This window comes from Suricata suricatta, chromosome 15 (genome assembly GCF_006229205.1).
Source record: "Suricata suricatta isolate VVHF042 chromosome 15, meerkat_22Aug2017_6uvM2_HiC, whole genome shotgun sequence".
NCBI lineage: Eukaryota > Metazoa > Chordata > Mammalia > Carnivora > Herpestidae > Suricata > Suricata suricatta.
In genome coordinates, this window is record NC_043714.1 from 8,765,161 (window position 1) to 8,791,166 (window position 26,006).

General features: G+C 40.2%; 1 long non-coding RNA gene across 1 annotated transcript in view; it reads left to right on the plus strand.

Moving 5' to 3' along the window:
- The first annotated feature begins 1,744 nt into the window (after nt 1–1,744).
- The window catches only part of LOC115278704, a 24,628-nt gene continuing 366 nt past the window's right edge, over nt 1,745–26,006 (plus strand). The window contains exons 1-3 of the long non-coding RNA XR_003903048.1: nt 1,745–1,838; nt 2,298–2,393; nt 9,662–9,827. This is a non-coding gene — a long non-coding RNA (uncharacterized LOC115278704). The remainder of the gene's footprint in view (nt 1,839–2,297; nt 2,394–9,661; nt 9,828–26,006) is intronic.

Sequence of the window (26,006 nt, forward strand, 5' to 3'; positions counted from 1 at the left end):
GAACTGGACCCAAAAGTGTATGGCCAATTAATCTTTGACAAAACAGGAAAGAGTATCCAATGGAAAAAAGACAGCCTTTTCAACAGGTGGTGTTGGGAGAGCTGGACAGCAACATGTAGAAGAATGAAACTAGACCACTTTCTTACACCATTCACAAAAATAAACTCAAAATGGCTGAAAGACCTGAATGTGAGACAGGAAACCATAAAAACCCTAGAGGAGAAAGCAGAAAGCAGCCTCCTTGACCTCAACTTCAGCAATTTCCTCCTCGACACATCCCCAAAGGCAAGGGAATCAAGAACAAAAATGAACTATTGGGACCTCATCAAGATAAAAAGCTTTTGCACTGCAAAGGAAACAATCAAAAAAACTAATAGGCAACCAACAGAATGGGAAAAGATAGTGGCAAATGGCTAGTATCCAAAATCTACAAGGAAGTCACGAAACTCCATACCCAAAAAATGAATAACCCAGTGAAGAAATGGGCAGAAGACCTGAACAAACACTTCTCCAAAGAGGACATCCAGGTGGCCTACAGGCACATGAAACTATGCTCAGTGTCACTCATCATCAGGGAAATACTAATCAAAACCACACTGAGATACCACCTTACACCAGTCAGAGTAGCTAAAATGAACAAATCAAGAGACTACAGATGCTGGTGAGGGTGTGGAGAAATGGGCAGTCTCCTAAACTGTTGGTGGGAATGTAAACTGGTGCAGCCACTCTGGAAAACAGTGTGGAGGTTCCTCAAAAAACTGTCCATAGAACTCCCCTATGACCCAGCAATAGCACTGCTGGGGATTTACCCAAAGGATACAGAAGTGCTGATGCATAGGAGCACATGTACCCCAATGTTCATAATGGCACTGTTAACAATAACCAAAACATGGAAAGAGCCTAAATGTCCATCACCTGATGAGTGTATCAAGAAGATGTGGTATATATACAATGGAGTATTACATGGCAACGAGAAAGAATGAAATCTGGCCATTTGGAGCAACATGTATGGACCTCGACGGTGTCATGCTAAGAGAAATAAATCAGGTGGAGAAGGACAGATACCATATGTTTGCACTCGTAGGTCTAACAGGAGAAACCTAACAGAGGACCATAGGGAGGGGAAGGGGGGAAGAGAGTTGGGGAGAGAGAGGGACACAAACCATGAGAGACTATTGAATACTGAAAACAAACCGAAGGCTGAAGGGGGAGGGGGGAAGGGGGTGATGGTCATGGAGGGGGGGCACTTGTGGGGAGAAGCACTGGGTGTTATATGGAAACCAATTTGACAATAAACTATTATTTAAAAAAAAAAAGGTCAACTCTAAACAAAGTGCCAAAGATCACAGACCTCGCCAATGGCTTCGAAGTACATCGACAAACTGCACTAGAGAAAGCAAAAATAGCCCGAAATGTTGTGAAATCACACCAAAAATGTTGGCCAAGAAGATAGAGCTTCCTGATGTAAGGAATGTGATGTGAAAATCCAATTTGTGTGCTGTATGAATTAATAAGTGAGTCTAACAAAGATTTTCTCAGACAGGTCCCTGAGGTAGTATCAAAAATGTATCAGGAGCTCCTGAAAGACTCTTTGGCTAAAAGGCCAGCAGAGACCACACAGGAGGTTCTGATAAAGTAGTGAATTAGTCACAATGTCCTTTGTGTGCTGTGACACAGTGTTCTCTAATCGACTTCAATGTTGCCACTGACATAATAAATGTGTGAAAAGAAAGGAAATGGAGAGTCCACGTTGCCCAGAGACTTCCTAAGTGTGGTGAACCCCTGAACCTCTCTTACCAGAGCTGTGATTACATCCACTTTGATCTTGGATCTGCCTGGTAGGCAAGGGGAAAGAGCAGGGAGGATCTGTAAATACTAAGACAAAATATTATGCTCCATATAAATACATGCATTCAAATATTTTAGAAACTCCATGCATCATTGCCGTGGAGGTTCAGTGTCAATTTATAGTCAAAATTGAATTTTATTCTAAAGCAATCTTTTTTCACTTACCGATGATGCCAACTGGTCTTTAAATGCGTCTTCGTGTTGGGTGGCTGGGAACTATGCCTTTGACCGCTTAATTCGGCAGGACTTTTAGGAAGAATGAACTCTTCGACAGAGTATCTACTGACGGTACTTCTGGTGCCTCACCCCATGTCTTCATTAAACCGATCCGTTTATGTTAAAAGACGGTTCTTTTTCCTTTGCTGAAGACGTGAGGCAGAATTTGCTATTCCTCGGTGCTCTGTACTTTGCAATCCGTGTTTATAATGAGGTCCCCTGGCATTCTGCAGCTTCCTCAAGATCATCAAAGAAAAATGAAGACTGTGTCTACCCAACTCCAGAGCACCATTATCAACAACTCTTGCCAGCATCAGACATTCTAGAAGGTAAGCGGAGCCAGAAGCCAAGTCTATATATTATGGATCTAGTTACTATAATCTTATTATGTGGTAATTAAAATGGAGACATGAACTGTCCAGTTGCTCATTATTGTTCATAAGCCCATGATATGTTTATGCAGCACCAATAAAGTCATTGGTTGAGGAAGACAAAAAACTCAGTTTTCTCCCACATCAAGAGTCACTTCTCTCAGAAATTTCCATGGAAGAATGTTTGCCATTAAATTAGTACATTCTTAGAGCACAGTGCTCTCATTACCAGGATTCTCTCCCCCTTCCCTGAAAGTGTAAGCTCACGAGCATCCCAGTAATGCCATTTAAACCACAGTCAGGAATCCAATTCCGGCCACAAATGTGAAGCTTTTACACTGGCTGAGAGAATATATTTTGCAGAATTGTATAACAAAGCACAAGGATTAAATATGACATGTTGTCAAGCAAAAACGCACTTTATTTGTAATTTTTCGTATTTGTTGATACGTTCAGAGTTAACTTCACCTAAATATCTTGTTAGAGTTTATAATGCTGATGTCTTGGGCTATATAAGAAATTTATTTCTTTCTCATGCCATTTATCCTTTGGAAAAATAAAAACCTGAACAAGGTTTTCATTTATTTTTAAACTACCACTAAATTTTCAATATAGTCATTTAATTTTCAGTAAATCTCTTGCCAAAAAACAAAATCCCATCCACTATTAAATAATTGAATAAACAAAAGCAAAGGGCACACTATAATTTTTTATTGCTATTATAAGCAACACAAAGAAAACAATGCATTATTCCAGTATCACTTTGTGGCCAAGACGTTTTAAATGTCTTCGGGTAAAGTGATACCAGGAAGAGCCGCTGGTATGTGCTTTTGTGTCTATCTATAGACACTGGAAAATTGATAGCATTTCTCAACACCTTTATAAATATTTTTGCCCTGCTAGTCTAGAGCAGAAGTCCTGGTAAAGATCAATAAATAATAATAATAAATAACAATAATAACAGCAACAACAATAATAATAATACCAAGGCTATTATTATAGAGATAAATTTAAAAAGTTTTACAAATGTATTGAAAAACCTGAGTGGAGTTAACATCAACCAGGTTTACTTATTTGTTGGCTTTGTTCATCTCTCCTGGCACAAACTTGCTTTGAACATGGAATTTTTTTTCTTTTCAAAAAATTCTTAATATTTATTTTTGAGAGAAAGGGCAGAGTGCTAGTGGAGGAGGGGCAGAAAAAGAGGGAGACACAGAATCTGAAGCAGGCTCTGGGCTCTGAGCTGTTAGCACTGAGCTCTACGTGAAGCTCAAACCCATGAACTATGAGATCATGACTTGAGCTGAAGTTCGATGCCCAACTGACTGAGCCACCCATGTGCCCTAAACATGGAAATCTTTTAGGAAAAGAAGCCCAGGAATAGGCACGGACCCCTGACACTAATGAGAGCTCTGTGGTCTGAGAAAATGGACTACAGAGGGAAAGGGGACGAGAACTTGGCCATAGATCACATCAACAGTTCAGGTGAAGACGTATGCACAGAAATCATACTCAAGAGTTGGCAGTGCTCTATAGAGGACGTGCACACCCTTGGTGTTCCATTGTATGGGGAGTCTGGCTTCTTTCAAACTACAAAATCAGAGAAACCAGCTTTCCTTATATTTTGAAAAGAAATAGCTCTCACCCTGGCAATAGGGACATTATTTGCTTCCAACGTTCATTTTAAATATATATGGCTAAATAAAATGATCAGCTGTAAGTCAACAGACTGATGTGGGACACCAAGAGGGCTACAGAACAACACATGAGGGGGCACCTGGGTAGTTCAGTCGGGTAAACTCTGACTCTTGATTTCAGCTCATGATCACATGGTCCGTGGGTTTGAGCCCCACGTCGAGCTCTGCACTGACAGAATGGAGGCTGCTTGGGATTCTCTCTCTCTCTTTCTCTCTTCCCTTACCCAGCTCTCTCTCTCTCTCTCTCACACACACACACAAACAAGAAATAAATAAACAACAACAACAAAAGACAACAACACATGAGGGCTAATGGCCCAGCATCTCCTGTGGGGAGGAGGCATCCCCGTGCACAGAGCCTTGACAGTTTCCTGGCGCTGTTTTGTAGTTTAAAATACAGCCTGCGTGCCAAAAAGAGACCAGTTACAAATAACGTCTGTCTTAGTAGTTCTGTAGTTCACAGAAGGGAACATTTACTTAAATTACAAATGCTACAGAATATAGATTTGGCTTAGTATTTACCACGGATTAGGTAATATATAATAGGAGACAAAGTGTGGGATATTATGTATCTCCTCCATTAAATATTTGCTTTATAAATATTTTCCTCATTTGATGTAAAAGATGTTAAGTAACTCTGGAAATTGGGAAAATCTTATTTTGCCTTTTAATTGGGAATTCAGAAGTTTCCAGGAAATGGCTACATGTTGCACAACCATCCCTCCGTCCCCACTGCCTCAAAATGCCAATGTTTCACGATCAGGAGGAAACGGTCACACGGAAGATGCTAAGAAACCCTGGCATTCTCATTCACCGTAGCACGTCTTGGAAAATGAGACATTTCCTACTAAATCAGCTCCAATTTATTTTCTATCTTTTGTGGGATACTGCAACCCATTTAGCAAATTAGCTTTGTTACTATAGTGATACTCTCAATCCTTTTAAATCCACATCAAGGTTTTCCATAGTTTGCTGTGTTTGGGGGTGCATCCGTGTTTGTTGAGCAAAACCTTTAGAGAGAGACTCAATATTTAGGGCACAGTCCACATACCATGTAGGAGTTACAGGACATTTAAAAAGAGGTGTCAGTACTCACTCTTCCCACCAGAGAACGCACCAACCAGCCAAGCCCTGAGTGGCCCCCAGTAGGAAGATGGCGGACATTGGCCGTTATGGTAACTTCTCCCACTCAGCAGCGGGGGTGGCAGAACCACCTGTCCAGACTTTGCTATCTAGAAATTCTATTCTGTAGTCACTTACCCCCATCACAGGCACATGCAACCCCTTTTTTTCTGGTGGGAGTGCGTCATATCTCAGATGGTTTAGTATGAGAAAGGTAGGGTAAGAAATAGACTCAAGGGAAGGGAAAGGAGACAAGCATTCAGGAAACCAACAAACAGGCCGTGCATCAGGGGTATGAAGAGTAGAGCATGGGCCACACTGGCTGTTCACCCGGGAGAATGACTTGGGAGAGGCTGGCTTTTAGCTGATTTAAAAAGTGAACACCATGTAATCCTGGTGGGCAATGAGGGTATGGACTGTGGGCTTTCGAGTGGATCATTTCATTTTTTATGCTGCCCTGTTACATGGATGTGCTTAAGCACAAACTCAATTAATTCTCATTATTATTATTTCAAAATAATGAGACGTGAGAATAAGTTCCAACGATGTTTATTTTTTTAAATCACATTTCTGCTGCTAGACACCTTTTCTTCTTTTCCTTATAAAAAGGGATTTGAGCTTCTGACACATATTTAGCACAACTCTTGTGGTCCATATCCCCCTCTGAAATCTTTCTTTTCCTACAAGACATTCTTTTTTTACATGTGTCCTTTAAAGGTTTTTATGATAAAATATTAATTTTTGCAAAAGTCAGAGTTGGGACGTCTGCGTGGCTCTGTTGGTTAAGCATCCGACTTTGGCTCAGGTCATGATCCCACAGTTTGTGGGTTCGAGCCCTGAATTCAGCTCTTTGCTGACAGCTCAGAGCCTGGAGCCTGCTTTTGATTTTGTGTCTCTCTCTCTCTCTTTCTTTGCCCCTCCCTCACTCATGCTCGCTTTCTCTCTCTCTCTCTCTCTCTCTGTCTCTCTCTCAAAAATAAATAAACATTAAAATAATTTAAAAAAGAGAGACAGAGAAAAGTGAAAGAAAGGAAGAGAAGAGTATATGACCATACACAGAGTCTGGACTGGGAGCAAGGAAGGGGCAAGGTGAAAATACTGCAGTGTGTGTAGCCCAAAAAAGGAGCAGCCTTGAGAGAGGGACCATCTGTAGCTGTCACCGTACGATGCTTTCATGCAAAGGAGCATGACTCGTGACGTTCTCAGTGTACAGGTGGTAATCCTCTCCTGGCCTGCCATTCTGAAACTGAGTTCTGCATCTCACGAGGTCTTTTCCTTTTAAGTGTGCAAAATTTAAAAAAGGAAAGATCTTATTGAATAGTACTTAAATTCTATTAATTTACTTAGAATTGCAATTTAAGATTCTTATTCTTTTTTTAATAAATGGCCTACTGATAAATAATTTAATCCCAGAAGGGCAAAGATTAAGACTTTTTTAGACAAAAGTTGATCTCTTTTGCATCTCTTAGCTGATGTTCCCGCAAACCGAGAAAAGCGCGTGGATGCAGGTAGTTGGCTAGATAGACAAGTGAAGGAGCTGGAGCCAGATAGAGAAGGAGAGGAAACCAAGAACGTGTATATGGTAAAGCCTGCACCTGTGAGAGGCTTTCCAGAATTTCCAGCTGGACCAGGAGGACCAGGCATTTACCCACCAGCTGCCACCCCCTGGCTCACAGGCTGTCCCTAGGAGTATTCCCTCTCCTGCGTTTCTCAGCTCTGTCTGTACCTGGGCTCAAAGGCTTCTGTTTCTTAAAGAAACAAACAAGCAATAAGCCCTGAGGCAGAAGAGTAGAAACAGTCACGGGCAGTGGAAGTGTGACTCACTTCCTGTGGGCACACAGACTGTTGGCCACAACTTCAGACAAAACCAGACATGCTTAGCTCACCGTCATATGACTCAGGTCTGTTCATGCCCTCCGATAAACTTTGTCACCAACAAAGGTGACCTCAACATGGCAGCCAGGACAAACACTAACAAATCCACGATAAATGGTAAGACAAACTACAGTGCCCACTGATGCAGCCATTACCAAGGCCAATGATGGATTTACCACCTCCCTCCTCGACTCCAACTCCCAGATTTCTCTGCCGGCCAATCTGTCAGCTGCTCCAAGTGGCTTGACTAATGAAATAGTCCCAACTTGTATATCTGAGGGTCCGAGAGCCCTTGGTGGCTTTGCTTAATTGCTACAGTTGCCTGTTGGCTACTGTCATGGAACATGGGAGCACTGAGCAGTGATCCCACTGAACCACCAAGTTTCCGCCTGATACACCAGTTACGTAACACCCTATGACAGCATCGCCAGCTACTTGTGATAATCGTTGTTAATTATCCGAACCAATGACACCTATCTTTGAATGTTGATCTACCAGCAAGAAGATTCCAAAAGTAACCAAAGTTACTGCTGTAGCTTCAAGTTAATGGATCTCTTACTCTATCCCTTGGAATCTAAGACCTCTAACTCGGCAAAACCTAAAATTTCCCAGATGAGACTCACAAATTCTGCAACTAGATGGAAGCCAGCTGGGTTTCCATTCTTTGTTCCTGGACCCACACATTAGCTAATGGGGGGCATGCTCTACAGGACTATATAACACCATTGAATATTCAATTATATATATATAATTTTATATTTATACATTTATATTTTATATGTTTATATAATATTTTAATATATTTATATTTTATATCTTTGTATGTACTTATAAAAATTTACATAGTTTATATATTTATAGTATAAAATTATATGTGATATAATAATTTAATATAAATATTTACAATTATATATAATATGTAATTATAATATATAATTTACATGATATATATTATATATCTAAGTATTTATAAGTATTTATGTTTATATAAAATCCTGGAGGACACAGCTACCTGTCACACCTGTGACATCCTGAGCTGGCTTTCGAGCTGAGTCTTCAAATAAGCCACTCCGCATAGAATATCATGGAAAGCAGAAGCCCCTTGGTCATGTGCCCTGTGTCACACCACTCCTACCATTCACATGGGTCCCTTAGTCTAAGATGATGTTATGCAGGATCCCATGTCAGTAAATCGGAGCTCCTCTAAGTATTCAGATCATGGTGCTCTTCAACAGAGCATCCAAAAGGCCTTTTAGATGCCCTTGCAAGATCCCGGCGATCAATGCTGTGTCAGAGAGCAGGCAAAGTAGCCTAGTGCTGGAAGAAGAGTAACTGTGTATTGCTGCACTTGCCATGCAAATGCCAACTGCTCTGGGTAATCTTCGTTCTTGGGTATTGGAAAGAGCACATTTGCCAAGACTGTGGCCTCATACCAGAGACCTCAGGTTGTGTTCACCTCTTTCAGTAAAGAGCCCATCCGTACAAGAGATCTAATCAGGTCTGACATTTGGTTACGTTTTTGTAACTCACCATCATCTATATGGCTGTTGCAGAAAATGCAGAAGCGAATGGAATGAGAATCGTTGGGAACCACCATCCCCACATACCCTAGTTCCCTGAGAGAGCCCTAATTTCTGCCATTAAACTCAAGCTGTGTTATTGCTTCTGATTTACTATCTTGGCGACTGGAGGCAATCTCAGAAATCTTTCTGGCTTTTCCTACTATAAACTCTTTCTCCATGGGGTATGGGACAAATGTGAGGGTCCTGCCAGGTGCTAAGTGTATTTATCCCAGTTATGCATGGAGAGAAGTAACTGTGAAAATGGCCACAGGGTGGATCGATGTACCCATCTGACCCTCTGGGAGATGGACATGGGCCAGGAGTTCATTTGCCACATGGTCTTCATAAACTCCACCCTGTGTGGGCCACACCGATGTCTCAGATTTCCTAGAATGAGTGTCTGCTCAAAGCCTGTTTCCAACAGCCCTCAGAAGTCCAGACATTGTTCTTCCCTTGGTATATTGTTACTCTAGTCAGCAACTGGAAGTCCCTCTGGAGGAGTGTGGAAATGTTTGCGTTAAATGCTACTATTAACACTGCACGTCTTTCCTCAAAGAGAGCTGGACCCTCTTTAATCTATGGGTCCTGGCTCTGAGAGCAGCTCAGATCTAGAAACTGAGAAAGAAATTGCCCATTTCTCAGTGCAATCACTGCCGCAATCCTTTTCTTTTGTACTAACTTTTTCTAGTTATACAAGTCAAGAAGAATCCTAACTGGCTGCCTTGCCCCGAGGAACATGGTGGTCTATTATGAGACTGACGTGCTTCTGACCGCGCTAACGAGGCACCTCATGCTGGTCTATTAGCTGGCACCTCAGATGCCCACAGGTCAAGGTACTCCATGGGCTCTTTGACCTTGCTACCTACGACAGGAAAACTACTTCAAAACACTGCTTAATTACATTAATTAAAATGTGTTATTTTATGTTGCAATCAAGCCCAATATCTTAATTTAGTTTCCCTCCCGACAGCCTAGTAAAATGGGTGAAGGTGTTTTATTTGGGACACAACCCCAGGAAACATGAGTGAGAGAACAAAGAAAATGAGACCCGGTCTCATTTATAGAATGCGTTCCTGAATTTTCCTCCAAGGCCATCGGTTCACCATCTCCTGTAACCATTGATTGACAGTTACCAGGTACATCAATGCCCCTATATTTCTAAGCTTCTCTCTCTCTCTTTCATGCACTCTCTCTCTCCCTTTCTCTATCTCTCTAGATATATAGAGATAAAATTTGATAAAATATCATATAACATATAATACTATGTATAGTAAAATTATGTAATGTAATATAGTTTATATGATATATGATTAAATAATACATAAGATAATACAGTATAGTATTATTATATGTATGATAAGAGATATCATTTGTAAAAGACTAGTACATCTGTGTTCAGTGCTATAATCTACAGTCTGTTTTCTCTCTCTCAGTACGTGTGCTTGTGTGTGCTCATGTGTGCAGTCTAAGAACTAGTCCATCCATTTAGTTAGGTTTTTAAAGTTTATTTATTAATTTTGAGAAGAGAGAGAATAGGAGGAAGAGAGAATCCCAAGCAGGCTCCATGCTGTCAGCACAGAGCCCAACATGGGGCTTGAACTCATGAACTGCGAGATCATGACCAGAGCTGAAACCAAGAATCAGACACTTACTTAACTGACGGAGCCAGCCAGGTGCCCCACATTTAGCTATTCTGTAAAAAAAATAACCTGAAGCAGTACCTCAGATTAGTGGAATCTTAAGGTAAAATACAGATTTCAAGTTTGAGGAGTAAAGAGTAAAAGACACTGGTTGACAGCGAACTTCCTAAAAATGGATGATAACATCATCATGAGCTGTTGCATGAGGATTACAAAAGGATTCCTGTCTTATTCTGTTTGAGCTTCATTTAAAAAAAAAAAAAAAACCTCACTGGCTGGATAACTTATATACAGCAGCAATTCATGTCACAGCTCTGGGGGCCAGAAGTGGGAGACCGAGTGCCTTCCCAGGTAGGTTCTGGTGAGATTCCTCTTCTGTGTGGCAGCCTGCAGCCCCCTGGCAGAGACAGAGAGAGGAAGCGAGTTCCTTCCTGATTCTTGTGAGGACAAGACCTCATCCAGTTACCTCCCAGGGACCCATCTCCTAATGCCATCACATAGGGTGGGTGGAGGGCAAAAACATTTCGTCCAAAACAGGTAAAGTCAAAAAACTGGGCTTTTTTTTCTCGGTTGGGGAGGATGGAGGTGAATTATTATTCAATGTAAAGAAATGTAGGTTTAAATATGACTATTAATACAAGCGCAAGCACTGGCAAAAACACATATATAATGAAAACTCCAAGTTATCAGAGCGGCTAAGAGAAAGAACTCTATTAAGGCAGCAGAGAAAGAAGAGAGAAGAGGGCCAGAAAGATATTAAAAATAAACGTAAAGGAATATGGCTGAAGACTGAACACAACATTCATTATATTTGATGGGAACAAATTGAGTCATTTTTAAAGATAATTGCATTCAGATTTGATGTAAAAACAAAAGCTAATTAGCATGCTTCTTACACTAAGCTTTAAGGATAATAAAAGAGCAACTATGTGTTTGCAATCCACAAGAAAGCAGAAACACAAGTATCACTAAAACAAAGAGAGAGATTTTTAATGAGAAAAGATTCAAATTACCAAGGAGTTAAATTCATGAACCTGTATGCATCAAATGACATAGTAGTGAAATAATTGTAAAAACATTTTAGAAATATCAGGAAAATTTGGTGAAATCGTTAACACAGGGGTAGGTTTTAATAGTTTCATCTCAGAAATGGCAAAAACCAATCATGGACGAAAACCAGGCACAAATAGAGACGATTAGCATAACCCTATCAACAACAACCCAGAAAAGAGTTTACATATATTGATTCAAAGATACTACCTCTAAAGCTTTTATTTAAAAGGAAGAAATCAAAATCTTGTGATAAAAATTCAGATAAAAGATGTTCATTGGGACGCCTGGGTGGCTCAGTCGGTTAAGTGTCCGACTTTGACTCAGGTCATGGTCTCACAGCTTGTGAGTTCAAGCCCCATGTTGGGCTCAGTGCTGACAGCTCGGAGCCTGAAGGTTGCTTTGGATTCTGTGTCTCCCTCTCTCTCTCTCTCTCTCTCTCTCTCTCTGCCCCTCCCCACTCATGCTCTGTCTCCTTCTCCTTCAAAAATAAAAATGTTTTAAAAAGATGTTCATTGTCTTATTTACGGAAGTTTCTGTCGTGGTATGAATGGCCCCCCTCTGGAGAAGACCGTTATACTAAGTGCAGCGTGGTCACAACTGGTTGAATGAAATGGAGTCAGTTTTCTGGACAATTGTTCCTTCTCTTAATCACATCTCCCAGTGCATGTATTGATTTTTTTGGTAATTTTTTAAGTCTGTGTATTTATTTTTGAGAGAGAGACAGAAAGAGTGAGGAAGGGGCAGAGAGAGCAGGAAGGAGAGGACCCCAAGCAGGCTCCACACTGTCAGCGCAGAGACTGATGTGGGGCTCACACCCTCAAACTGGGAAATCGTGACCCCAACCAGAACCAAGAGTTGGACACTTAAGCAACAGAGCCATGCAGGCACCCCTGATTTTCTTGTAAGGAGAGAAATCTTAAGGACATTTTAATCAATTATTTTGTGCAGTATAAAAATAGTCCAATTTGAATATATATACACATATATATCACACATCACAATAATATTTTGGATGCTCTTTTTACATTTAACTAATAACTTTCCCACAAATGAATGTAATTACATTCTAGTCCAGGAATTTGAACAACAGCAGACCGTATATCTAAGCTTAACATAACGAAACGTTTGTCACCTAATGAAAACAAAGAGCACCATGATGCACAGACCACTTAGCTTTACAATTTATTTCCTGGGTAACTAAAACTCCACTTCATGTCTGGTTGTTTGAGCGCTTCCCCAGGCTTCAAATCTGTTGTGTAAGTATTTCATAAAGTGGGAGAATGAAATATTTAATAGGATTTTTAGAACTTAGAATAGTGAAACCATTATCTCCATACCCATCTGGGCTCCATACCCAGCTTCGTTTTTGAGTGCTTTTCATTATTCTACATTTCATCACTTAAAAATCTAGCAGCAATGTACAGCTGACTAATGTCACTACTTTCATTTAAATCACAGACACATTCATCTCTCTGATGTGGGCTGTAAATACAGTCTTTCGGCTCTAAATCTGCCCTATCGCTTTTCTCTTTTAAGAATAAACATTCAACAAATTGCATCTCAAGTGGTACTAGGGATAATTAACAGAAATAATAACACACACTTGGGGGCATATACAGGAATCATAAACCAATTTAGTAATCAATTTAGTTACCTACGCCAATGGATCAGAGGGGCTAAGAAACACTTTGCCAGAAGAGCCATAATGAACTAGCAGGAAAAGATCTGGAGGTCACAAGTGACCACTAGTTTCCACATACCGATAGAGAGACATATTTTATTAAAATGGACATGAAAAAGAATATTAACAAAACTGGAATCTGGAGAATAATAACCATGAAAAAATTAACTCTGTCCTAGAACTAAATGTATTCTCCATGTACAGATGGTAAGTTCTATCAAACCTCAAGGAATAGATAATTCTGATTTTCGTTCATGTGTCCCAGAGCACAGAAAATGATTTAAAGCTTCCAAATGTATTTAGGACCTGTACATTAAAGTCTGCCAAAGACAGACCAAAACCAAATAATAATTATGGCCAACTTTTACTAACGAATACAAATGCAAAAATTCTAAATAAAATATTGGTGAGTGGAGATATAAACATTTAGACTGATTAAAGATAGAAACGTGGTATTTTCTCTTCACCCTTTATCTGCCCTTGTGAAATGACGAATTGGCAACCTGGCTCAGCACTGACTGGAGGGACGTGAAGCAGAGCCCTTGCTGCTTTAGGGAAAGGGGAAGTCATCTTGAGATGGCTCAGAACCCAAGCAGTGCGGTTATCGGACCATAAATTCCTGTTGCCTGGCGATGAGCCAGAGAGAAATAAACTCAAGGTGTGTCCGCAGAGCCGGGACCCACCGACCTGATGGTCTCGGCTTGCTGTTGTTCCGAGGCCCCAAGAGGGAGTGGCAGAGGCAGAGAGCCCCCAGCTCAGAAAAGATCATGGGTTAGTGGGTGCCTGACTCTGAGCTGTGTAGACAGACAATCTGTGACTGTTGGCTCCTCCGTAGGCAGTGGGGAACCTTGACACGTTTGGAGGAGGTATGATGAGCCCTCAAACGGTCAGGTCTGCCAGGATGAGCATTCGGAGTCCAAACGAACGCAGATTTATAAAAAATGGCGTCTGAGATTATGGGGACTCCGATTATACCTACTGGATTAGTAAAATAAATCTAACAATAGGAGTGTAATACACCATACCAGTCTAATTTTTATAAGACCAGCATTTAGAAATCAACTAATATAACTCTCTGTAATAGGATTTTAAGTAGAATCATACTATGTTTATTGAAGACATGCCAGGGGCGTCTGGGTGGCGCAGTCTGAAAGCATCCAACTTGGGCTCAGGTCATGATCTCACGGTTTGTGGGTTTGAGCTCCGCGTTGGGCTCGGTGCTGACAGCCTGGAGCCTGCTTCGAATTCTGGGTCTCATTCTCTCTCTGTCCCTCCCCCACTTGTGTAAAAAATATTATAAAATAAAAATAAAAGTGTAAAAAAAATTATAAAAAAGAAATGCAAAAGAAGTTATTAAAGTTACCTTTAATTTATGGCTAGAAATAAAATACCTTATTTTCTTCAGAAACGGCAGGTTATTCTCTCATATTTAATAGTACAATACTAGAGCCATATCCATTTTGATAATAAGACATCTACTGCTATTGATTTTTTCTGCATATTTTAGCCAACTCAAATCAACAAGAAGAATAAACAAAAGGTATAAACATGAAAATAGGAAAACCAAGATTACTATTATTGTTTACAGGGGGTACACACCTCTTAGAAGATTTAAACTTCACAGCTGTTGAAAATGAAAGACAAGAAAGCAGTCAGATATAGTTAACCAATTTGAAGTCAGTTCTATTTTTAATAATGAAAACTAACACTCCTGCAGCACCGAAGTATTGGTGAGGTCTGTTCTAAGATAGATTACCTTTACCATCATCATATGAAGGATCAGGAAATGGAGACACAGGGGGGTCATTAATTGTTTACACAGCTAGTAAGTGGAGGAGTCAAATGCCATCCTCTTTTTTTCTTTTACTATTTATTTATTTTTGAGAGCGAGAAAGAGCAAGGCAGAAAGAGGGAGGCAGAGGATCTGAAGTGACCTCTGCAATGGCAGCACAGAGCCCAACACGGGCCTGAACCCAGGAACCGCGAGATCATGACCTGAGCTGAAGCTGAAGACTTAGCCCGCAGAGCCATCCAGGCGCCCCTGAAGGCCATCCTCTTAACTGCCAGGCCATGATGCACTTGAACACAATAATAATAATATTATTAAATGCTTAACACATGGAAAAATATTAATATAAAGTGGCAGATCCCATAAGAAAAATAAAATCTTATAAAAATATAAGGCATTTTCCATGCATGAATTTTTTAATGGATGGATTTTCAAAACTCTAATTCCCAGAATTACTATGTAAAATATTACATTTGTGCATATTTTTTCTGATAAGTGAGAGTTTTATGTTTCAAAAAAAAAATTGTCAGGAAGATTTATAGCTCCCTAAGCTTAACTTTGGTTAGAAATATAAAAGATTTGAGTAACTTGAGAAATTAACATATTTCCAGATGGGAAGACAATATGGTAAAAATGGCAGCCCCCCTTCCCCAAAGAAACATGAATTAAATGCATTTACAGTAAAAACACAGATCACATTTTTTGAAGGGAGAGAGGAAGTTGCCAAGAAGATTTAAAATTTCATATAGAGGAATAAATGGTCAGTAATAGCTAGACAGCCTTGAAGAAGTAAGGTGGAGTTATTCAAACATATTATAAAGCTATTTTAACGGAAAATATGGCACTTTTATAAGAAAGTACAGATTCTGGAAATGAAATCAACCACACACGTGCATGCACAATACACACACAAACACACTTGCACATGTATATGTGTATATTTCACAATCTTGTAAATTTGTATCCTTCATGTATATGGAGAAACTATAAGTTATTCAATAAAAGGCAAATGGAAAATTGGCAACTCATTTAAAATTTTTTTATGTTTTATTTATTTTTGAAAGAGAGGGAGAGAGAGAGAGAGAGAGAGAGCGAGCACGAGCAGGGGAGGGGCAGAGAGAAAAGGAGAACAGAATCCAGGCTCTGAGCTGTCAGCACAGAGCCCGACACAGGGCTCGAACACACAAACTGTGAGATCATGACCTGAGCCGAAGTTGGAAGCTTAACTGACTGAGTCACCCAGGCTCCCCACAACTCATTTTTAAATAACAACTTAAACCACTCAATACCTTTACCAAAATTTAATTCCTGGTGGATTAATTCCTTAGTTTTAATGATTTAAAATTTAAAACACTGTAAGTACTCTAGAAGAAAATAGGTGTTTTTTTCAATAAAAAATGGAGACAGGACTTTCAAGAAATTTGTGACATGAAACAGAACTAAAAGGAAAACTAATAAATTTGTCTACATAAAACTTAAAACCTTCCTATGACAGAAAAACCCTCATTAAAGGTAAAACATACATAAAAATAGGGAAAATATTTGTAATGTTTATACATCCTGTAAACGTTTTTCAAGCTCCCACGAATTTAGGGATAATACCTGATCGCAGTCTTACCCCAGTAAGTAGTGAGGAGCAGCAGAACCAATTTGAGACCTGTTTGCCTCTTCAAAGGGGAGTTCCCTCAAAGAATAAACTTTTGCAAGCCGACCAATCAGTGAGGTCCAGGGCTCCGGACAGTTAGCCAAGCAGGGATCGACTTTCTAAGAACTCTGTGCTGTATGCAAACCCAACAACAGGGTCTCACACAAGTTCCTGTCGGTGGGTGTGAGCCCACTTTGGCCTCTGGGCGTCAGTTAACCTTTGACTTCAAGGCCTTCCAAAAATCCAATATAAAAATCAGCCCAGCTCTTTGGAGAGCCAGGCTCACTAGCATGACTGTGCTATACTATATATAATAAGCACTAACTCCGGCTTTTTATGCCAGATGGTGAATGATGCCTTATCATCATTTGACACATGCGGGATGCTGATTTCTATTGCATAAGAAGGTTCTTACACATCATTAAAAAAACAAACTGAGGGGTGCCTGGGTGGCTCAGTCGGTTGAACGTCTGGCTTCGGCTCAGGTCATGATCTCACAGTTTGTGGGTTCAAGCCCTGCGTCGGGCTTTGTGCTGACAGCTCAGAGCCTGGAGCCTGATTCGGATTCTGTGTCTCCCTACCTCTCTGACCCTACTCTGCTCATGCTGTCTCTCTCAGTCGCTCAAAAATAAATAAAAAACATTAAAAAAAAAAACCGAATGGGAAAACAAAGGATATGAAGGTATTTTTCACAAAGAAAGAAAATAAGAAGCCAGAAAAGTATTTCAGATCATAGCTAACTTTTTAAAAAATGTTTATGTATTTTTGAGACAGAGGGAGTCAGAGTGTGAGTGGGAAAGAGGCGGAGAGAGAGGGAGACACAGAATCTGAGGCAGGCTCCAGGCTTCGAGCCTGTGTTCTGATAGTTCCATATCTAACAACTTATCCCAAGAAAATTATCAGAGAAATATGCCACTAAGATGAATGAATATGAGTATTTATTTATTCAAGAATATTTATTGGGTCACGTGGGTGGCTCAGTCTGTTAAGTGTTCAACTCTTGATCTCAACTCACATCTTGATCTCAGGGACCTGAGTTCAAGCCCCGCATCAGGCTTCAAAAAAAAAAGGTCTTTATTGAATAAACAAAAGATGTATATTTATTGAGTTCCCACTAGACTGTGTCTAGCAACACTACATTCAACAAAGCCAATATCCTGCCCACAGGTGCCTTTTCCCCAGGGGTTAAATCTTGTCCACTGCCTATTTTGGTAAATAACACACATTTCCTACCAAAACAGCAGCATTCAGTGGTTTCAGCAGGGACCATATACCTCCCAAAGGCTACAATATTTACTATCTGGTCTTTTCCAGAAAAATCTCATAAATACATGTTTGAATGATTCAAAACAAAATTCAGAATTCAGAATACCATTATTAAAAAGTCCCAAACCAAGAAAAATTAAGCAATGTACTCCAGCAGAAAATAGGCATGGGGTAAAGCTAGATATTCTTTTAAAGCCTAAGTAGGAGGAGTATAAATCCCAGGATTGTGATAAAGTCTGGGCTAAAAGGGTAAATACAAATACGTCACAGAAAGGAAAATCACAGAGAGTTCAAATGGTTTCTCCAGTGTTTGTTTTTTGTAAACCTTCACAACTTGCATATATATCACATTTTCTTTTTGTGTCAAATATCACAAAAGAAAGGACCAAACAAATGGGCACTAGAGAACTGATCGTGAGCCTGCGTGTGGCCTGGAGGGCCGCACTTCCGATGAGCAGGAGTCGTCCAGCCCATCTGCTGGGTGACACAGAAATGCCAGGATCTGGAGCTCTGGTCTCTGACGCCACTAGAGCTTTCTAGAGAAGAATTCCTCTGAATCCCTACGAGAGGCTGGCAGCAGGCCCTTACCTACTTACGTGCTGTCAGCGGAAATTAGGGTGGCGAGTCATAATGCTGTTTTCCACTGATGGTCCCTCGCCCATACTTTGTCACCGGAGATTGACTTTTTTTTTTTTTTAATTCTTTTGTGTATAATTGTAGTGGGATCTCTAGGAGAAATAAAGTAATTACACGTGGTTAGTTCACCGCATTTAGCTGGAGGTCTATTATAGGTAGATTTATCAAGTTCATATATCCCACGCCTTTCCACAGTGAAAGATGAGGGTTTGCTCAGCTTCACGGTTCTTTTAAGAATGTGTAAAAAGGAGAAAGTCCTGGGTGGCGCAGTCGGTTAAGACCCCAACTTTGGCTCAGGTCATGATCTTGCGGTTCCTGGGTTTGAGCCACACATGAGGCTCCATGGTGACATTGCAGAGCCTGCTTCGGATCCTTTTCCTCTCTCCCTCCCTCTCTCTGTTCCTCCCCTCCCCATGCACACACATGCTCTCTTTCTCTCAAAATAAACGTTAAAAAAAAGTGTAGGGGCGTCTGGCTGGCTCAGTCTGTTAAGCTTCCGACTTCAGCTCAGGTCAGGATCTCACAGCTTGTGAGTTTGAGCCCCGCGTCGGGTTCCGTGCTGATGGCTCAGAGCCCGGAGTCTGCTTCGGATCCCGTGTTTCCCTCTCTCTCTCTGCCCCTCCCCAACTTGTGCTTTGTCTCTATCTCTCTCTTTCTCTCAAAAATAAACATTAAAAAATTTTAAAATGTGTAATACTAATATCGTCCTTCGTTATATTCCTTGTTACTTTTCTAAAAATGTAAGTTGTCTTGTATCTTCCTTTTTTGTTTTGATCCTGCTGATCACTGTGATAGGTTAGGGTGGTGATAGGTTAAGCACACATTGACCTTTCCTATATCATTCGTACGTAGTCTCCGATTAACTTATTTTCCTTCTTGACAAAAGAATAACATTCTTTATCATATCCTCAAGATTTCCTATCAGATGAGTTATGCTGCCTGTGGCTTGGGATCTTTCTCTTCCCTGGCTGCCTGCTGAGTCCCACCTTCACCCAATCCAATCTCTAGCAGCCGCTTTGTAAGTGCAGGGGCTTTAGCAATGTCTTGCTCTTTAGAAACTGAAAATCAGTGTGCTTCTTAAGTTCTAGGAGACTGTTTCCTACTATTTTCTTGATAATTCTGTCTTCTCATTTTCTATGTTCTCTTTTTCTAAAACCGTTCTCTGATACTACACAAAATGGCTTGAGCCTACAGGTCTTTTTCCTAACCTCATATTATCTTTCCTTGCCTTTAAAAATTTTTTCTACATTCTGAAAATTTTGTGCCTTTGTTTTCCAAGTCTTCAATTTAATTTTTTTCTTTTTAAAGTTGTATTTTTAATTTTTGAAAGGTTGTTCAAATCCTTTGAGTATCCTTTTCATCCTTTTCTCATTTTATAAGAAATAACATTTTAAGTTCTTTTAAGTATCCCAATTAAAGAATTTTCAAAGTTCTGTTTTTCAAAATGTCTGTTGCCTTCCACTAGTAGCTTAAAAAAAACCAAAACTTGAGATGTAATTGACATAGAATACTGTGCAAGTTTAATGTGTACAAAGTGTTATATTTATATTTATATACAGCAATATGATTACCACAGTAGGGTTAGCTAACACTTGTATCATGTCACATAATTATCATTTCTTTTTTGTGAAGAGAACAATTAAGACCTTGTTTCTTAGCAGCTTTGAAGATTATAATACAGTAGTGCTGATGATAATCACTGCTATGCATTAGATGTCCAAAATTTGTTTGTCTACTGGTTGCAAGTTTTTCTCTTTTTTTAATATTTATTTATTTTTGAGACAGAGAGAGAGAGAGAGAGAGAGAGAGAGAGAGAGAGCGAGCGAGAGAGCGCATGAGGAGGGCAGGGGCAGAGAGGAGGGAGAGACAGAATCCAAAGCAGACTCCAGGCTCTGAGCTGTCAGCCCAAAGCCCGATGCGGGGCTTGAATCTACAGACTGTGAAATCATGCCCTGAGCCGAAGTCAGACACCCAAGCAACTGAGCCACTCAGGTGCCCCTACAAGTTTTCATTCTTAAACAACATCTCTCCAATTTGCATTTTTGTTTGTTTTATTAATTTTTTACAATCTTCTGCAATCATCATCCATGATTCTCTTTTTCTTCTTGCTGTGGTGATATCATTTTGGAGTATGTTCACATTTGAGAATAAAATACAGGCTGGCTGGTGTGGTTTTCTTTGCTATATTCTAGGAGGGACTGTCTCCTTATTAGGCCTACCTCTTTAAAGGAAGTGTTTCTAGAGTCCCAGGTATTACTTGGTATCTTCTCCTGGATTTCATTTTAAAGAATATGAGTCGGGAGAAGGGTGACCTGTGATTTAGCCTGCAGTCCCTTAAATGTCAAAATAAAAAGCGTGACTGGAAATAACAAGCCTACACATTTATTTCCTGACTTATGAACCTTAAATACTTGTTTGTCACCTTCCCAAGAAGAGAGGTGAGAATTGGGATCCCTTTCACTATTCCCCTTTCTTTGCACGATGACTCAGACTTCGTTCTCTCTCTAGTCCTAGCTTCCAGGCTGCTTTGCTTGTTTTTCTGCTTTCCCATATCCTGATACCCCTTGGGCTATTCTTTCATCATGCAGAACCCTGAGGGGTTCAAGTTTATTTCCTCTTTCCTATCTCTTCCTTTATATAAAATCTTCTCTTTCCTGAATAAAATTATCTTAAGGAGCTAGTTGAATTCAATCTAATACGACAAACCACTCGATACTAAAAGATGCTTGAGTCAGCTTCCCTCGAAAATATTTGCATTTTAACTAACTCAGGTCAGTGGCTCCGTCCAAGGTGCACTTATATGGAAGAAGAGGGTAAAGATGCTTCTCAGTTCTAAGCAATGCTTCTTTTTTCTTTTTTTTTTTAAGGAGAGAGAGAGAGAGAGAGAGAGAGAGAGAGAGAGAATCCCAAGCAGGCTCTGCACCATCAGTGCAGAGCCCGATGCAGGGCTTGAACTCGCACCCATGAGATCATGACCTGGGCCAAAATCAAAAGTCAGTCACTTACCTGCCTGACCCACCCAGCCACAACCCCCCCCAAACAAGGTGTCTAAAAGAAGTGTTCAGCAAAATTGGGAGTTGGAAATAAGAAGGATGAATAATGTGGGTTGTATTTAGGATGCTGAAATTAAAAATAAATAAACTAAGTGGCACGAACAATAAAGGAATTTTACTTCCTTACTTTAAGAGAAGTCCCAGTGCTGGGCTCCTTCAAGGGAAGTTAATTCAGCAGCTCAGTGATGTCACCTGGAGCAAGCTGTTGACATCACCCTTCTATGCCAAGCTCAGGCCAGCGCCTTCAGGATAACAAGGTGGCTGCTCCGATTCTAGTACTATAAGCATCGTGCGGTTTTTTTCTCTCTGTCTCTTTTTGATCCTGAAACCCTTGGAAGCCTTCTGGTTGACTTCCCTTCCTTTCTCATTACCAGCATGGAGTCACAGATACTCTCCTGTGGCAGATACTCCCTCACTGGCAGAGAGAATAAAACCACTCTGATTCGCTTAGATTATTCACAGCTTATCTTGAGCCTCTGTGTGTGTGTGTGTGTGTGTGTGTGTGTGTGTGTGTGTGTGTGTTGGACTGGGGCTGAAAATCTTAACAAATGTGGACCACTGTAAAAAAAAAAAAGGGGGGAGCTTAGGGACAGTAGCGTGTCCTTGAGCCTTAAACACTGACGTGTCCGAAATCTTCAGGAAAGCAGTTTCCCCTCTTTCACCGGCTGGACCCAGTGCATCGTGAGCTGAGATGTGGATACAGAGGAGACAATAAGAATACTAACAGCATACCAGGGCTCAGCAGTGCAGGAAGACATTTTTCATGGAATTATTCATCAGTTTGAGAAGGGAAGCAATGCAAATGCTTTTCCTGTGGCTCTGAAACGCGTTTTTCTCTCTTCCTCCCACCTTTTTTGTCTCCCTGATGGTGAATTCCAATACGTCTTCTTGGACCACCATGCCTGTAGGTAGCCTCAGATACGGTTCTTCTCCTGACATTTTATAGGACTTCGGTACACCAGATGGTAACAATTTGAAGCTCCTTATTCAATAGTGCAGAGTTGAAGGTACTGACAGCATAAGCAGCCTGGTACAGCTTGATAAGGGTTGCCAAGGAGACAGGTGGCCTCTTTAATGATAGCTGATAACAGCCCTTTCAAAGGCTTCATACAGTCAAGGAGGGAAAGAAAAGCGAGGTAGGAAGGGAAGAGGGCTGAACCCTGTAGATGCACTGAGAAGGTGCCTCTTCACTCTCGCATTTCCCCCTCCCAACCCAGCACTTAATGGTATGATGGTAATATCACTCGCCTACAACTGAATGGCTTATTGATGGACGCACAATGCTCTCTCGCTAAGCTAATTTATGGTCTGCTCCTATCGGCCGGTGCACAATGCAATAAAAATTATATGGATTATGAAAAAGCGAAGTGAACTCTGGAGGGTCTCATTCAATTAGTTTCTCTACAGAACGCCATTCTGTGTAAATTGACATTGCCGGCGAAACGGATCCCTCTTCCAGCCCCACCGGGGAGCAAAGCCGGCAGTGAGCTGAACCTCACATTCTCCCTGAATTTGCTCTTTATGATGTGAGAAATTTAATTTTTGTACTCTCATTTTTTTCCGGAGCTTGTTATTGGCAATTTCTGCATACAGCAAAAGCTAGTTAATTACCTAATTTTAAGTGTAGATTGAGAAGAAAGAGCCTATGAGCTAGATAATCTGTCTGTTAACACTGAAGTGAAACAAACAAGCCAAACTTAAGAATATGCACATACCCATTTGAAGAGTCACTTTCTTTAAATCAGGTGCTGAACTATTTCCATAACAAAGCTTAACATCTATCTACATTTTGTTTCTAATTGACTTTATTATTCTGGGAACTTAAATAAAATGATTAAAAAATAACAAAATAAATTAACATGTATTTATTTATTGAGAGACAAAGAGAGACAAAGCATCAACAAGGGGAGAGGCAGAGAGAGAGAGGGAGATAGAAAGTCCAAAGCATGATGAACATGGCTGGAAAAATTCTCACAAAGATACTATCAAATTGAATTCAACAGTATGTTAGAAGAATTATTCACCATGATCAAGTGAGATTCATTCCTGGACCACAGAGCTTTTTCAATACTCACAAATCAATCAATGAGATACATCACATTAATAGAGAAAAGGATAAGAACCATATGACACTGTCAGTAGATGCAGAAAAAGCATTTGACAAAACACAGCATCCTTTCTTAATAAAAACTCTCAAGAAAGTCAGAATAGAAAGAACATACCTAAACATCATAAAATCCATATATGAAGAGCCGACAGTTATTATCATCTCAATGGGGAAAAACCGAGAGCTTTCCCTCTGAGATCAGGAACACCACAGGGGTGCCCACTCTCACCACTGTTGTTTAACATAGTGCTGGAAGTCCTAGCATCAGCCATCAGACAACAAAAGGAAATAAAAGGCATCAGAATCGGCAAAGAAGTCAAACTTTCACTTTTCACAGATGACAAGATACTTCACATGGGAAATCTGAAAGAATCCACCAACAAGCTGCTAGAAATAATACATGAATCCAGCAAAGTCACAGAATACAAAACCAGGTTTCAGAAATTGGTTGCATTTCTATACACCAATAATGAAGCAACAGAAAGAGAAATCAAGAAATCAATCCCATTTACAATTGTGCCGAGAAACATAAAATACTTGGGAATAAACCTAACAACAGATGTAAAAAATATGTATGCTGAAAACTATAGAAAACTTATGTAAGAAATTGAAGAAAACACACAAAAAAAATGGAAAAACATTCCATGCTCATGGATTGGAAGAAGAAATATTATTAAAATGTCAGTACTACCCAAAGCAATCCACAAATTCAATGCAATCCCGATTGAAATTGCCCTGGCATTCTTCTCAAAACTAGAACAAGCAATCCTAAAATGTCTATGGAACCACAAAAGACCCCAATAGCTAAAGTAATGTTGAAAAAGAAGACTAAAGTAGGAGGCATCACAATCCCAGTCCTTAGCCTCTAGTATAAAATCGTAATCATCAAAACAGTATGGTATTGGCAAAAAAATAGATACATAGACCAAAGGAATAGAATTGGACCCACAAATGTACGGCCAACCAATGTTTGACAAAGCAGGAAATAATATCCAATAGAAAAAAAGAGAGTCTCTTCAGCAAATAGTGCTAGAAAAACTGGACAGCAGTAAGCAGAAGGCTAAAAAGAAATTATTAAAAAAAAAACCACATTGACATACCACCTCACTCTGGTCAGAGTGGCTAAAATTAACAACATAGGAAACAACAGATGTTGATGAGGATGTGGAGAAATGGGTACCCTCTCCCACTGTTGGGAATGAAAACTGGGGCAGCCACTCTTCAAAACAATGTGAAAGTTCCTCAAAAAATTAAAAATAGAACTACCCTATACCTAGCACAGCACTACTAGGAATTTATTCAAAGGATACAGGAGTGCTAATTCATACGGGCACTTGTACCCAGTGTTTATAGCAGCACTTTGAATAATAACCAAACCATGGAAAGAACCCAAATATCCAGCAACTGATGAGTGAATAAAGATGTGGTTTATATATACAATGGAATACTACTTGGCAATGAGAAAGAATGAAATCTTGCCATTTGCAACAACTGTGGTTGGAACTGGAGGGTATTATGCTAAGTGAAATAAGTCAAAGAAAGACAGATATCATATGTTTTTACTCACATGTGGAACTTGAGAAACTTAACAGAAGACCATGGGGGAAGGGAAGGGGAAGAAATAGTTTCTAACAGAGAGGGAGGCAAACCCATAAGAGACTCTTAAATACAGAGAACAAACTGAGGGTTGATGCAGGGTGTGGGGGAGGGGGGGAAATGGGTGATGGAGGGCACTTTTGGAATGAGCACTGGGTGTTGTATGTAAGCGATGAATCATGGAAATCTACCCCCCAAACCAAGAGCACACTACATACAATGGTTGTTAGCTAACTTGACAATAAGTTATATTAAAACAAAACAAAACACAGTTAGGGAGTATACAGCCAAAACAGTTTAGGGAAAATTGTATTTTCGATTACGTTAAGCAATTAATGATTAAAAGTATTTCATTTTTTTAGAATAAGTTTTTGTCTTAAAGAATGGATGCTGGCGAGGGTGTAGAGAGACGGGCACCCTCCTACACTGTTGGTGGGAATGTAAACTGGTGCAGCCGCTCTAGAAAACAGTGTGGAGGTTCCTCAAAAAACTATCCATAGAACTCCCCTATGAACCAGCAATAGCACTGCTAGGGATTTACCCAAGAGATAGAGAAATTCTGAGGCATAGGAGCACATGTACTCCAATGTTCATAGCAGCAATGTCAACAATAGCCAAAACATGGAAAGAGCCTAAATGTCCATCACCTGATGAGTGGATCAAGAAGATGTGGTATATATACACAATGGAGTACTACATGGCAATGAGAAAGAATGAAATCTGGCCATTTGTAGGAAAGTGGATGGACCTTGAGGGTGTCATGCTGAGCGAAATAAGTCAGGCAGAGAAGGACAGATACCATATGTTTGCACTCATAGGTCTAACAGGAAATTTTCAGAATGATCTAGC